The sequence below is a fragment of the Salmo salar genome, chromosome 19, assembly GCF_965601325.2.
Source record: "Salmo salar chromosome 19, fSalSal1, whole genome shotgun sequence".
Lineage (NCBI taxonomy): Eukaryota > Metazoa > Chordata > Actinopteri > Salmoniformes > Salmonidae > Salmo > Salmo salar.
Genome location: NC_138309.1, coordinates 59885709 through 59901756, shown reverse-complemented (window position 1 = coordinate 59901756; position 16048 = coordinate 59885709). Strand labels below are relative to the sequence as shown.

General features: G+C 46.2%; 1 pseudogene across 1 annotated transcript in view; it reads left to right on the top strand.

Annotated features, from left to right (window-relative positions):
* The first annotated feature begins 13469 nt into the window (after positions 1 to 13469).
* Positions 13470 to 16048, top strand: part of LOC106579255 (mediator of RNA polymerase II transcription subunit 24-like) — a 39127-nt pseudogene continuing 36548 nt past the window's right edge. Inside the window, exon 1 of the transcript XR_014381575.1 lies at positions 13470 to 13598. The product of XR_014381575.1 is annotated as a mediator of RNA polymerase II transcription subunit 24-like (transcript). The remainder of the gene's footprint in view (positions 13599 to 16048) is intronic.

Here is a 16048-nt window from a genome sequence, read left to right as displayed (position 1 = left end):
GCTATTCTGGTAGAGAAAGCTACACTCTGCTAGCTACTAAAATTAGCAAGACAAATTGAAATAAATGTATCTCATTTTAAATAAAGCTCTAAAACCAAGAAAAAAAGATATAAAATCTACCTCCTCCGTCTCCTGTAGTTTGAACAAACAAATTTGAATAGAATAATATCCTAAAATCCTCAACTATCCCTATTACTATCTCAATCTATCCAACAATGTCATCAACTCACCAAGTTTCTAAATCACACATGCGTAGTACTAGGTTCATCCTCTGATTCTTTGATTGGATGGACAACATGTCAGCTCATACCACAAACGCTTTGATTGGTTGGAGGACGTCCTCCAAAAGTCGACATAATTACCATACAAGTCTATGAAAAGTGGGTGAGGAGCATGCGCCTCCTAGGTTCTTATGAAATCAATGTAGCCAGAGGATGGAAAATAGCTGTCGTCCGGTTACAGCATGGTGATACCCTAGAGAGTGCTGTTGAGACTACTGTAGACCATCACAAAACAGTTTTAATTAGGTATTTGGTAACATGTGAATATATTTAGTATAGTTTTATCTAAAACTTAATTTTCTGTTTTTATAAATGTTGTATTTTTCTGAAATTCACTAAGTAGGATGGTCCTCCCCTTCCTCCTCTGAGGAGCCTCCACTTATGGCAGTGGGGTTAACGTGACAGCCGAGTTGAGACGTTCGCTCCTAGTTAGGCAAGCTATGTCAAGCTATGTACATTAACAACTTTTTGTCTTGTGATAAATAATCAGTCGTGCTTTGCATTAGAGCCCTGGACACCAACTCTTGTAAATAATTGAAATTGGAGTGGAACCTCCAGTGAGTGACAGATGTAGGATTAGCGTAGCTAGCTTGGGTTGTGGTGAGCTCAGGGAGCGAGTGACACTGGGATCACAGGGTCTGGAGAAGAATCAGCTCATGGAGTTATGTAATGGGGTTTGGTTGTGTCGATGAGAGGCTTTGGGGGGTTTTGGGATGTCAGTGTCACATGTATGGGTGAAGCTGCCATATGTTGGATTACTGGTGGATAGTAATAATGGCTACATACGGTATCACATGAAAACAGCCCTCTATGATGGTAACTGCAAGACATGGTCAGTGAGGTTCTGTGCATGATAGGTAGCACACACAGATCCAAAATGGCTATCATCACAAAATGTTAATAATAGCTGTCATGCTGCTTCAAAGTTCAAGCAATGTTGTAACATGGATTCGTGTTGCAGCATGGAAAGGGTGCACTTGCACGACATGGGAGAAGATAAACTCTTATGTAACTGAGACTAATGAGACAAGGGTCACTTTAATTTCAGATATGTCATACAAATGCCACTCTGGAAAGCTCGGACCTAAAGGACTTATTCATGGTTAATGTATCAGAGTAATCGTAAGGGTTACAAATATATTTTGGTTAACTAGAATGATATATGTTTGTTTGAACATGCAATGTCTATTCCAGGGGCGGCTTTAGCAGTTTGGGGGTGCGTTTCAAAATGCTGTTAAAAATTATGAAATATATAGGCCATATACAGCTGTTTTTAACACTTGTGCATTACAATTCAGTCAGTGGGGGCCCCCTGGGCAACTGGTGCCTGTTTCAATTGACACCTATGAAACATAGCAAAGTCTGATTTTGGTCCATTCTACTCATTACCCTTACGCATATATAAAACTTTGATAGTGCTGGGAACCAAACATGGCAGAATATTACAAGGAATAAAGATCGAACGTGTTCTGTGTTCTTAATATTTGGTTATTTGGTTAAGTAAAGAAACAACCAGAAAAACATACAAAAAGTGTCACTTTCTTTAGATTCCAGCATGTTCCTAGCTGTACCCCCTGTGGCTGGAAAGGCTTGAATTCAAATAGGTCTATTAGCAGCAGTCTGAGCCCCTAGGGTGAGTGTGTCACCACTGCCACGGACTCTCCCTTGACACCCACACCACGGTCCCTGTGAATAAAACCAATTACAGTTTTTTCCAAGCAATTTTTGGATCTGTGTTGAAAAGTATCTATAGCAGAACAGCAATGGTCAAATACATTAGCAGAACATCTGATAATTGTCTTGCCTTAGTACCTCTTGCATATCTTAAACCACCTTTTGCAAAACTTTAAATACAAACGTCATCAGTAAATTCACTGATAATGGTGACTATATGCGAGATAAAAAAAATGCACAGATTGTGAGTGCAACAATAACCTTGTGTGAGAAACAAACTTCCCTTATTTATAAGATTTATATGTTTGGTTGTAGGCCCACCTCTTTCAAAAACAATTTGGAGTACTCTGTAGGTTCACACTTCCCTGGCACCAAGTCTGACAACAGGGAAATCTCCGGTCCTTCCCAGCTCAAAGATTTGCTTACTGCACCCTGTATTGCTTGGCGACGTCTCCTCGAAGTTGTAGGTCATCTTGGGTCATCTGATCTCAGGATCATTCTCCTTGGTAACCCCAATTGAGAACCCAGTCTTAACACTGCTCTCTGAAGTTCTGGGATGTCATTGTAGTCATTTGCCGTTTTCAATGGTAGACACTTCACCTTCGAGATTTGTTATTGTAGATGTGTTGATTATTGGAGGAGTGTTGTGTTAGCTGGGGCTGGGGTGTGTCACCAATCAAGCCCCCGAGCACAGGAGTTGAAAATGTACTGACCTAGATTAGAGATAAAACGAGCTAGTTTTAGAATGTTGTGTTGTACAACAGCTGACTAAAGACAGGGCAATCAGATCAAGAACATGAGATCTGCAGTTGAGAATGTTTCCATAGTAACGGTGTTGCTTAATTTCATGATGAAATTTTGAAACAAAGTTGCCTCTTGTGGCAAACGAGTGTCATGAAATACATGCACCAGAAACAGGGTACAGTTTTAGACTTGTCAGAAATGTCAGCAATCCAGGCTAGCTGTGTACAGCAAAATAGCTAGCTAGTTGCTTTGCTGAACACAGAACATTAGCGCACTGCTCTTTGAATGGCTAAATGGATCTATCTCGTCGCAAGACTTTGACTAAAGTTGATATGTTGAATCTCGAATACTCCAGCCAATGACATAAGACGTTCTAAAACTAGATCGTTCAGATCAAACAAACGGTTGCATCGTTTCTCATATGTATCTGAACTGGGCTTTGTGGCTATTCCGTGCCGGTACACTTGTATGAACTGAAGTAGCTAGCTAGCTAGCTAGCCAGCCAATATCAATGTGGTTTTCAGACCACAGACATCAGAAATGTAACAAGGTCAAGTAGCATTATGACTAACTAGTGAAGAAACATTTTATATTAAAATGAAACAAACCAATGTCGCACTCTGCTTACGATAGGAGTGAGCTATTGTTACTGTTGCATCACATTGGATGAATACTAGTGACTTGTTGGAGCTTATGAACATACTTTTTTTTTTACATATTGCAGCTTTAAGTGTTCTGTTCACAAAATATAACGAAGGTTACATATTTTACCCACGGTTATGTGAGCTATATGGATCACTCCAATATATTGGTATCACTCCGCGGTAGAGGTGAGGATTTACAGATTTACTCCCGTGTACACCTGTGTCCGCCCATATATAGACCACATGGCCGCGACACATGTTCTCTACATCATTTGAGCTGCCTCTAGCACCGTAAAGGATTGGAGTGATCCATATAGCTCACATAACCGTGGTTACATACATAGCCTTCATTATGATTCACTATATTGGATCAGTCCAATATATTAGTATACCAGTACCAGATTTAGTCAGTGCTAGAGGGACCTGGCCAGTCAGCGGCGAAGACCCAGCGCGGGACCAAGACGCAGGGGCCGTCAATGTGGAAGGGGGGTCCTGGCACTGTCCCCGGAAGGGAAGGCGATGGCCAGGACCGCTGAACCAACCGCAGAGGGAGGTGCCACATTTACCCGATAGTACCTAGCAAAGGTGCAAGAGGAAGCCCAGCCCAGGTGCACTCCTCTCAGTAGAGCCCAGGACGTAGCCACACCTCGTGTTGAATGTGCCACCACAGACACCAGCACTGGCCTGCCAGCCAGGTGGTATGCTGTCGGTAATCGTGTTCAAGATCCAATGAGAGAGCCTCCCTCTCATTGGATCTTGAACACGATTACCGACAGCATAACCCAGTCCCCAGGACACTCTCACCATAGCAGACAAAGAGCTGGTCTGTTGTTCTTACTGACCGTGTCCAAACCCACTTAGGCAGCCAGTTCCCGCACAGGGCACAGCATGCCAGAGGGAGGCCCGGACTCCCCTACCACTGCCACTGGGAGAGGGGGGGGGGGGGGGGGGGGGTCGTAAGCAGACAGGATAAAAGGGATTTTCACATGCCTGTCTGACAGAACCTTCGGGAGGAATGAAGGGTTGGGGCAGAGAGATATACTCCTCCCACCGGGTTCCATCCAGTAGCACTCAGAACTTACTGAAAGAGCATGGAGCTCACCCACCCTCTTCATGGAAGTAATCGCTATCAAGAAAGACACCTTCATAGAGAGGTTTTTCAGGGAGGCAGACTCCAATGGTTCGAAAGGCGGCTTTGCCAAAGCTGCCAAGATCACATCCAGATTCCAGCTCACCATTCAGCGGGTCCTAGCTGGACGCAGGCAACGAACCCCCTTCATAAACCCGGAGACCAAGGGATGGCGCCCCACTTGCCTGTTCATCCACCCCACATAGCAGGCAGATATAGCGGCCAAATACCCTCAGCGTAGAGGCTGCCAAGCCCTCATCCAAGCGAGACTGCAGGTATTGAAGGACATACTGCACCCCGCATGACTTGGGCACAACCTCAATACCAGTGCACCATGAGCATAACAATTGCTGGCGCAACTGGCATACTGCGGTTGTAGCCAGTGCCCTTGTGCTCTGCATGGTGTACATTACACCCTCCTGTAGTCCTAACATGGACCATTGGCGCCGTTCAGCGGCCAAGCCCACAGACTGAGGCGGTGCGGTCTCGGATGCCACAGTCCCCCCGACCTGAGACAACAGGGACAGGAGAAGGCTGAACCAGGGTTGTCTGGGCCAGTATAGGGCCACCAGCAGCAGACGATGCTCCGCCATCTTGGTCCTGTCCAGCACAGCCTGGATCATGGGAGAATGCATAAAGCTCAAGCCCTGGCCAATCGTGAGCCAGAGCATCTAATCCCAGAGGCCCTGTTGGCTCCGACATGGAGTACCACAGGGGGGCAGTGTGCATTCTCCAAGGCAAACAGGTCCACCTGTTCCCTCCTGAACTTGTCCCACAGGTGTTGCACCAACTGGGGATGTAGGCTCCAGTCGAGAGAGATCGAGAGAGATCGAGAGAGAGAGAGAGAGAGAGAGAGAGAGAGAGAGAGAGAATCCGCTGCTACATTCAGGGTGCCAGGTACGTGCGCTGCGCGTAGAGACGCAAGACGTCCCTGAGCCCAGAGAAGGAGCTCCTGTGCCATAAGATGGAGGCGGTGGGACCTCAGTCCACCCTGATGGTTGATGTAAGCCACCACTGTGGTGTTGTCCATTCTCACAAGGACATGTTTTCCCTTCAGATGTGGAAGGAAAGACAGAAGGGCCAGCAGTACAGCTCAGAGCTCTAGTGTATTGATGAGCCTGCCGCTCCAAGGGGGTAGCCAACAGCCGCTGGCCGACCTGCCCTTGGTCACACCACCCCAACTGTTCTGGGAGGAGTCTGTGCTGACCAACTCTCAGCATCTCCACCCCACCTGAGAGAGAGGAGTGACAGCGCCACCTCAAAAATGCCCTGAGGCACTGTGCGGTCACCCGCAGCTGGCGGTGACGGTGACGCTTCGGGTGCAGCCAGTGGGAGTTGAACCACTGTTGAAAAGGCCGGACATGGAGCAGACCCAGGGGAATTAGCAACGAGGCCACCGTCAGCAATCCCAACAGGCGTTGGCATCCGCCCCTGCCGAAAATGGTCGGGGCAAGATAAGATCACCTGAACCCTTCTGGTGGGCAAGCGTGCTCTCATGAGGATTGAGTCCAATTCCATGCTAATGAAGACCACTCTCTGGGTGGGCATCAGACGACTCTTCTTGTCGTTTACAATAATGCCCAGCCCGCCGATGTGGGTCAGGAGCATGTCTCTGTCTGACAGGACCTGGGTCCTGGTCGTGGCACAAATTGGCCAATTGTCCAGGTAATTGAGGATCAACAATCCTTGGGACATGAGAGGTACCAGGACAGTGTCCATGCACTTTGGGAAAGTGCGGGGTGCCAAGGAGAGACCGAAGAGAAGAACCATGAATTCGCAAGTCGTCCCTTCAAATGCAAATCAGAGGTACTGCCAATGAGCTGGGTGAACAGGAACATGGAAGTACGCAACCTTAGGTCCAGCGTCACAAAACACTGGTCCCTGGACATGGCCTGCAACATGCGGGCTTTGGACAGCATGTGGAACCTCAGTACCTTCAAGCACCCATTGAGGTTGCAGAGGTCCACAATCGGTTGAAACCCTCCGTCACTTTTTGGGACCACAAAATAAGTGGAGTAGAACCCATCAAGCCATTCTGATGTCTCAATCCTGCGGATGGCACCCTTGTCCAAGAGTGAGGAGATCTCCAGTCGCAGGGTTTTCTTCAGGGGGGTCAGCAACCATGCTAACACGAAGGCCCCTGAAGGATGGGGGCCGGTACCGGAATTGGAGTTGGTACCCCTTGAGCATTGTGGACAACACCCAGGGGGACTCTACACCCTCCTCCCACTTTGCCCTTTGAGACTGGGAGAAGCGGCCGAGGCCAGGGAAGGGTGTGTCAGGGGTCCTGCCGGGGCCGGCCTCAGGGAGGGGCTCCACCGCACGCTGTGCCCCTTCCCGCTGTTGTCCCTCAGCCCGAGGTGATGGGGCAGGAAAGGGACCCCACTGTCGGTCGGGTGCAGGCGGGTGTCAACGGTCCGACTGCCTGAGGCGGCGGCATGAACCGTCTCAGGGTCTCCCAGTCCCTACGAACCTCTCCTGCAAGGCCTCGCAGAACTCAGTAGAGATGGGGACAGATGGAGAGCCATCACTGTCCACCAGTTTGATGTCCAGTGCAGTGGCTACCCGACTGCGTAGGCTCTTCATAGCCTCTCGAGCCGCTGGGGGCGATTAAGCCCCGCTGCCGGCTTCTGATGGCCTGTCAGCCTGGTAGCCCCGCTCACGGTGGAGAACACTGCCAGCATTGTCCCCCAGAAACAGCCTATCACTGGCCAACAGGAAACAGCTGTCGTCGCCATCGAAGCTATCAACCTCCTGACGCAGGGCATGCGCCCTCCGCCAAGGTGGTCCCTGCGGTTCTACTCCTGCCCCCATCCAGGACTGGCAGCAGCTCTACCTGCAGTGGCTCCGGCCACACTTCCTGGGAGGGGTACTGGGCGCAGTACAGGGACTAACAGCTCGCTGGCGCACCACTCCTAATGGAGGGAGCTCATCCCCAGCAAGAGCCCGAGCCTGGCCACCCACTCGCGCATGGCCTCCAATCGCACTAGGGGCAGGCGTTCTGAGAACACCACACAAAACAGGCATCCAGTAGGGCACTCCACCACCCTCTCTGCGTGGCTCAAACCCAGGCAGTGCATACATGAGGTATGCGAATCCCACCATCTCACCTGTCACAAAGGGAAGCCATAAGCTCAGCCAAGCCAACAAGGCCACGGAGCATGGGTCCGACGCCCTAGGAAAGCTTATGTCATGACCCGCTTGGAGGTATAGGAACCCGGTGAAGGATAAATTATCCAGTACCTCTGCAAAAAAACAGGGAAGACCCATGTGGTAAAAGCAGGCATACAAAAAAACAGGGAAGAACCGTGTGGTAAAAGCAGGCATACAAAAAAAACAGGAAAGACCCGTGTGGTAAAAGCAGGCATACAAAAAAAACAGCAACCAGGTAATGGATTTTATTTTATTATTTTTTTACGCCACTTTAATATTACCTAGCCAGTTTAATATCCAAGCAGTAAAAACAGCAACATATGATGTAACAACTCCGTTAAGGAACTCCAAAGTTAATGTCTCAAAATAGTGAAAAGCCCACCATGATACTCTTACACTCTGCAGGGGAAAGAACAAGAAAGAAAAAAACCTGCATGGTAATTAGCAGAGAACCAGCCGTTAAAGCACATAGAACAAGCCAGTCGGCAAGTTGTGTAAGGTAAATTACAGTTTGTGGCAGCAAGAGCTACCATACTAACAGGCTGACCACACCGCTCGCGTCACGTGCGTTGCAAAATAAATGTAGAAATCTATGTTATTCAATTATTGCACCCACACTGCTCGAGTGTCTGCGTTGCCAAGGGCTAAAATAGAAATGCGTTCTATTTCTGACGCAGATCGCGCTGCAAGTCCTGCCTCTCCCATCTCTTCATTGGTTTATAGAAGCAGGTACCCACGTGCCATCTCATTGGTTATACTCACGTGGGTGACTGAAAGACGAATGAGGTCAGTTGGCGGTAATGCACCTAATTTATGAAAGTTGCCAATGGCAATATAAAGTCAAGAGAAGAAAAAGCCTGGAAGGAAGAGAGATGACTAGAAACAATTTGGTTGAACGTTTTGTGGGTGGATTATTTGGCGGAGTAGAGGACCTTGTGCATTTCAGGTAAAATAACAACTCAATGTTTATATCCCAGGACAAATTAGCTAGGAACAGCAAGCTAGCTAAATAGGACAACTTAGCTAGCAAGTGCAAGCTAGCTAGCTAAATTGCCATAAAGCTTTAATGCTTTTCGACCTGTCCCCAAATTAATGTAATTGGTTCAGAGTTAGTTTTGATATTTTAACCTGCGTGTCGTGATCGCGTTTGGTTGGGGGGACAAAATAAATGTATGCATGATGGCACACGCACACAGCCGGTTTGGGTTCCGTGTAATGGATGCACACAGAGTCATAGGGTTGCTTAGGGTCCCAGGAACTCAGTCGGGGTCTATACTTACTGTTATAGTAGAATACAAAAGGTGCAATTTTTCTCTTGTTATGTCAGTCACTGACAGTCACTCAGGCATGTAGGGCCCTGACATCCAGTGGGCCCTGTGAGAGCTATACTCATGACTATGATTACATTTCCATTATTAGCAGCATCTAGGCTGTATACTTTGAAGAAGCTGAGACAGAATGGCTATATAAGGAATGAAACATATAGGACCAGGGCCCTGCTACTATTATAACCTATACAGCTGTCAGATGTGGGCGTTAACAAGCAAGAACTGAGATGGAAAGATGACGGAGAAAGGTCTAGGGAAGCTATTTTCATATAGAGGGAGACGACTCTATACGTTATACAAAGACAGAATCCTATAAAGGCAGGACTCTGTAATATGAGAATTTAGTCTTTTCCATCGAGGGGCTAGGCTCTGTTACGTTTGTAATAAAGTCTTTCCATGGAAGGGCTCGGCTTTGCTACTTTGTATTAAAGTCTATTTTGAATTCACAAGTTCTACTAAGAGTGTTATATTTCTGAGTCAATATTCCACCACAGCCCCAACTGATTTTGTTAGTCACTCTCACTCAGATATCATTAACATGGCATTAGTCATAGCAAAATGTGTAGAATTGCAGGAAATCAGCTGTAAAACTGAACATTTTTTCTCTCTGCCCCATGGCAAAATTTGTAGAGTAACATAAAATTTGTCATGAAATTGTCACACTCTGATCTGTTTCACCTGTCTTTGAGCTTGTCTCCACTCCCCTCCAGGTGTCACCCATCTTCCTCATTATCCCCAGTGTATTTATAGCTGTGTTCTCTGTCTGTTGCCAGTTTGTCTTGTCTGGTCTTACCAGCGTGTTTCCCTGTCTCCCTGCTTGCTCAAGTTCTGTTTCCCCGGTTCTGACCATTCTGCCTGCCCTGACCCTGCCTGCCGTTCTGTACCTGCCTGACTGACTGACCCGTTTGTGAACCTCAGCCTGTCCTGACCCTGAGCCTGCCTGCTGTTTTGTGCCTTATTGACTCTGCTCTGGATTACGGACCTGTGCCTGTCTTTTGCCTGCTCCCTGTTTGAGTCAATAAACATCTGACTCTAGCTGTCTGCATCTGGGTCTTATCCTGAGTTCTGATAGAAATTAGGGTGGGGAAACTAGAGCCAGGCCTGATTTGGATAGTTGTACTTCCAATCTTGGTCATCATTTAGTAACGGCAAATAAAATGTTATGATTTACTGGGATTTTTTAAGACAGATTAACTTTCTGTTTTGTCTGCTTCGACTCGATAAAAGTATGGTTGCGTTAATCTTTTTGCAGGCAGTAGTGTTCTTTTGATGAATCTACTTGTATTTATATTTTGAGAAGGCATTTACTGTTTTGCACAAGGCCCCAGAGTTCTGTGTCTTGTGAACTCTGTTTTGAAAATTGACAATTGTAAAACTGTAATTAACATACGGAGGCTGCTGCTTGCCACGTGACCCCCCTCCCCCGGCCAAGAAAAAATAGCCTGCAGCTGGGGAACCATACACTGAGACCTACTCCCCAATGTCTGCCTGCCTGGCCCTCCCCTTTATATGTTTCCCCCCTGTTTTTGAGGCACCCAGAAAATATGTTATCAGGTTTTGACCATTAATGCACTCAAATTCCTACTATTTGCTGAAATTGTGAAAAAAATTGAGAGAGTGAGGATGATACCCATGACCCCCAAGGGAATGTCAGCCCCTTCTGTGGTCCAAGTTAACATATCCACACACGCCCCGGCCAGCTGGGGGCTTTCATTCACATACTATGAAACAAGGAACAACCCAACAACACACATTCCTTTCAAGAGAGGAGACTGACTGACTTTGGGAGCCAGAGTGTGTAGTACATTACTGTACAGTCAGCCATGCTCTCTGTGAGCCTGCCATATAGGTTAATTAGCCCCACATCACACTCCCAATGGCTGGGGCTCTGGCAGGGGCTCTTGGTGACAGTAAAACGATGGGCAGTCGTGTTGAAGGGGCTATATAAAGCACTACCGTGTCAAGCTGTACGGCTCTCCGGCCGCTTTCATTGCTCAAAGTACTCGCTATTAGTTACCAAGATGATATCACTGAGTGATAGAGACTTTTAGCTCGGTGGTCTCTAGCTATTCAATCAGCCTACCTCCGCTTTTAAATACATTAATAGAACATTCTTCCACTGCAAATCCACCCCCTTGTGCGCACTGTTTGATGCCACAAGGCAAGATGGATTATTATCATATGTACATTTGCATCACAATTAGGCCTAATCTTTATAAAGCCAACATTACTACGTGGTAAACATAGCCCTGAATTCAGGGGCTTTGCACCAAGTAAGAAAAACATTTCAATTTATTCTAACATGAGAAGCATTGGCCAACTTTATCACAATGAAATTCAGTATCAATGGTTTCTTGAATAACTTTAGTTAGCTCCATCTTAGCCTAGTATAGTGCCCTGTGTGGTGAAGTCATGAGAAAAGACCAGCAGCTCTTTGGCCTGTCTGGGAGGGAACTGGCATCTGTCATCAACTACTCTAATAGCCCTTTCACTGGGAGAAAGCATGGATTTGATTCTCATCTCTTTAGCTCTCCATCCACCCCTCCCTTATCTCCATCCATGCCAGCAGGAGTAGCATCTTTCTATTACTGATATCACTGTGTCCCAATTGGACACAGGCCCTTCTCCGGCCGAGACAGAGTCTCCTGTGTAAGGCAGAATGGGGGCCATTGTGGGGGGGGGGGGGGGGGGGGGCTCTGGGGAAAAGAACATCCACACAAAGACAGGCTGGGTTGGAGGCGTGGGGTGTTCGGGGAGACAGCACCTCGTCCAACCTGTCTATGGCTATGCCCCTTTAAGCCAGGAACAACAACAACCAGGGAAACCTGACCTCACCGGCCACCTCACTTGTTTTTATTTATTTCACCTTTATTTAACCAGGTAGGCAAGTTGAGAACAAGTTCTCATTTACAATTGCGACCTGGCCAAGATAAAGCAAAGCAGTTCGACACATAACAACACAGAGTTACACATGGAGTAAAACAAACATACAGTCAATAATACAGTAGAAAAATAAGTCTATATACAATGTGAGCAAATGAGGTGAGATAAGGGAGGTAAAGCCAATAAATAGGCCATGGTGGCAAAGTAAATACAATATAGCAATTAAAACACTGGAATGGTAGATTTGACAGTAGATGAGTGTGCAAAGTAGAAATACTGGGGTGCAAAGGAGCAAAATAAATAAATACAGTAGGGGAAGGGGTAGTTGTTTGGGCCATTTATAGATGGGCTATGTACAGGTGCAGTGATCTGTGAGCTGCTCTAACAGCTGGTGCTTAAAGCTAGTGAGGGAGATAAGTGTTTCCAGTTTCAGAGATGTTGTAGTTCGTTCCAGCCATTGGCAGCAGAGAACTGGAAGGAGAGGTGGCCAAAGGAGGAATTGGCTTTTGGGGTGACAAGTGAGATATACCTGCTGGAACGCGTGCTACGGGTGGGTGCAGCTATGGTGACCAGCGAGCAGAGATAAGGCGGGACTTTACCTAGCAGGGTCTTGTAGATGACCTGGAGCCAGTGGGTTTGGCGACGAGTATGAAGCGAGGGCCAGCCAACGAGAGCGTACAGGTCGCAGTGGTGGGTAGTATATGGGGCTTTGGTGACAAAACGGATGGCACTGTGATAGACTGCATCCAATTTGTTGAGTAGGGTGTTGGAGGCTATTTTGTAAATTACATCGCCAAAGTCGAGGATCTGTAAGATGGTCAGTTTTTGTGTGGGAGGTCCACTTTCAAAACATAGTCATGATAGGACTGATGTTATTACCCTATTAGTGATAATCATGATGACATGGTATCATGTTGAGAATAAATAGTCTAGTATGGCACAAGCTAATATATACTAAAAGTAGGCAGTAACACTCAAGATTGCCAGTCAAATGGAGTTTCAGCATCCTGCATTTAATGGCAATCACGTCACTACCTTTCAACTCCAATGGTTTGTATGGTCACTAAGGGCACTTAAGGATGGGCCATTGGCAGAAGTCTAATATGGCGCCTGAGACGGGCACACAGAGGACTTTGCTGCTGACAAAGACAAGTGAAACTGGAGACACACAGTGACAGGTCCCCATTGCTACAGACAGGACCTTACTGAGAACCCCCCAAAATGAATGGCCCTATTACATAACTCCATTATTTCTCACGTCATTTATTCACTCTTTGGTAATCTAATGTGGTATAGTTACATTATGTAAGATGTCAGATAACACTTTGTTGTTCTTAGGTTTTCCAACATTAATTTAACTAGTCATGGTCTATTGGCAGAATATTCAAAACACCCCCTGAAGGGGGGGGGGGGGGCAGTAGACCTATTGTGGCATTTTCAGTGTCATATGTTAAACCATTAAATTAGTAATTGTGTCTCAATATCAGATGTATTGTTATTCTACACCTAACCTATCCTCTGAAGATTTGTTCGCGTTCCAAGTTCTCAGCTAAACTGTTGCAAAGGAGCTCAACATAAGTGTGAAAGGGGGACATCTAGTGGCGGGCCAATGGGCCTGTTGTTTCATCAAAACGGTTTCTCTTGACCAATCAGTGTATACGATGTTTTTCCTCGTACTTAAAAAAAAGATGGCGTTCATTGTCTTGTAAATCCACATTAGGCTACATTTATCTATTAAATTCATACATTGTCGACGTTTCATGTAAGTATTTATTTAACTGGTTATTTATCTAGCTAGCTACGTATCATAGTCTTCACATTGGGTACGCCAAGGCTCTCGTTGCAAGCTAAAACAGTAAGCTGCTAACTACTTTGCTGGGGAGCTTGGACAGCTTGCTAGCTAGTCGTTGTTGTTAGTAGGTATGTCTCAAATGTACATTGCAATACGTGAACAACTTTCCTGCAAACAGTCTACACGGTGAACAACAAAAAGCTATCTAGAAAGACACTCTGGGTACGGTAGTATCGTACTAGTAACGTTACGTGCATGATGCATAATAGCTCTGGTAAATTACATGGCGTTATAGTTCTCTATAGTTCTCTAAGTTCTTCAGCATGACCTTTCCAGAATTTTGATTAGTGATGGCTTCAATATACTGTTGTTACTCGCCAAATAGTGAAAAGCGACTTCTCACCAAAGTAAAGATGTCGGTAGTGTTTGGACGAACTGTTATCTGTTAGCTTCGACCGCAACTGAGGATTCTGAGGGGACATTGCGTTGGTAGGGTGGTAAGTTTCGAAATTGAACTTTTGTTCTCGTATTGTATCCCGTGTTATAGAGCAGCTTTTCAGAAACACAGAACACATTTTTCTCGGCGATATTACTTATTTAGGTGAAGATAAGGTGGTCTTTGTCCTTTGAGACACTGACAGCCAAATACTCCATCTAAAAGTGAATCGATTCTCACTTGCGATGCCTTTCATATCACGTCAAAATAATTTCACAAAAACAAAATACATACTTCGTACACTGTTTTAACCAGCTTTATCCCAGTTGCAGCCAACAGTATTTTTCAGTGACATCACGTTTCTGGCGGCCTTCCGTTACACACAGGTGTTCAGAGCATTTCAAATAGCTAATTAGTACTAATTAACACGCGATGTGATATGGAGATGGCAGTGTGGGGACGCTAACCGTAACCCTATGAAATTGTGTATCAATTTAACGTTTCGTTTTTAAAAATGTTTTATTTCTCGCTGATATGAAAGATAAGGTCCTTGTGCCTACAAAACCAGGTGGTTGGGGCACTTTATAAAACTCCCCCATACAAAGAGGCTTTCCTCAAATGACTTATGTGTAATGTAATGGAACTGAGTCACGGTCAAGAGCTAGCACTTGCTATGAGATATCTTCTTTTCAAGTGATCAGAAAAGGTCAAAAAGTTAGCGGACAGGTCAATGATTCCCTTGTCAATAAGAAACCAAATCACATGTCTGGAATCTTAAATTCCAAATCAAATTGAATTTCTTACACGCTTCCTAACCACAGGTGTAGACCAACAGGGAAATACTTTCTTTCGGGTCCTTTTCCAATAATGCAGAGTTAAAGATAAAATAAACATATAAATAGTGACACAAGGAATAAATACACAGTGAATAATGAGTCAAAATAACAACATGTCCTATATACAGGGAGTACCAGTACCGAGTCGATGTGCAGGGGTAAGAGGTAACTGAGGTAGATATGTACATATAGATAGGGGTAAAGTGACTAGCTAACAGGCTAGATAAGACTGAGCTGTAGCAGCAGCGTATGTGGAGCAGTAGCAGCAGAGTATATGTGTTTGTCATGTGTGTGTGTTGGGGTGTAAGTATATGTGTGGGTAGAGTCCAGTGTGTGCATAGTCAGTGCAAAAGAGTTAGTTAAAAAAAGGGTCAATGCATGTAGTCCAGGTAGCCATTTGATTAGCTATTTAGCAGTCTTGTGGCTTGGGGGTAGAAGCTGTTCAGGGTCCTGTTGGTTCCAGACTTGGTGCATTGGTACCGCTTGCTGTTCGGTAGCAAAGAGAACAATCTATGGCTTGGGTGGCTGGAGTCTTTGAGGCCTTCCTCAGACAATGCCTTTTATAAAGGTTCTGGATGGCAGGGAGCTCAGCCCCAGTGATGAGCTGGGCTGTATTCACCACCCTCTGTAGCACCTTGCAATTGGGTGTCTTACAGTTGCTGTAACAAGCCATGACGCAGCCAGTCAAGATGCTCTCAATGGTGCAGCTGTAGAACTACTTGAGGATCTGAGGGCCCATGCTAAATCTTTTTTTAGCCTCATGAGGGGGACGAGGTGCTGTCGTGCCCTCTTCACAATTGTGTGGCTGTGTGTAGACCATGTTAATTCCTTAGTGATGTGGTCACCGAGGAACTTGAAGGTCTTGACCCGCTCCAGTACAGCCCCATTGATGTGGATGGGGGCGTGCTCGTTTCTCCATTTCCTGTAGTCCACGATCAGCTCCTTTGTCTTGCTGACGTTGAGGGAAAGGTTGTTGTCCTGGCACCACACTGCCAGGTCTCTGACCTCCTCCTTATAGGCTCTCATTGTCGTCGGTGATCAGTCCTACCATCGTCGTGTCATCAGCAAACTTGATGATGTTGTTGGAGTTGTTCGCAGTCGTGGAACAGGGAGTACAGGAGGGGACGAAGCACACACCCTGAGGGGCC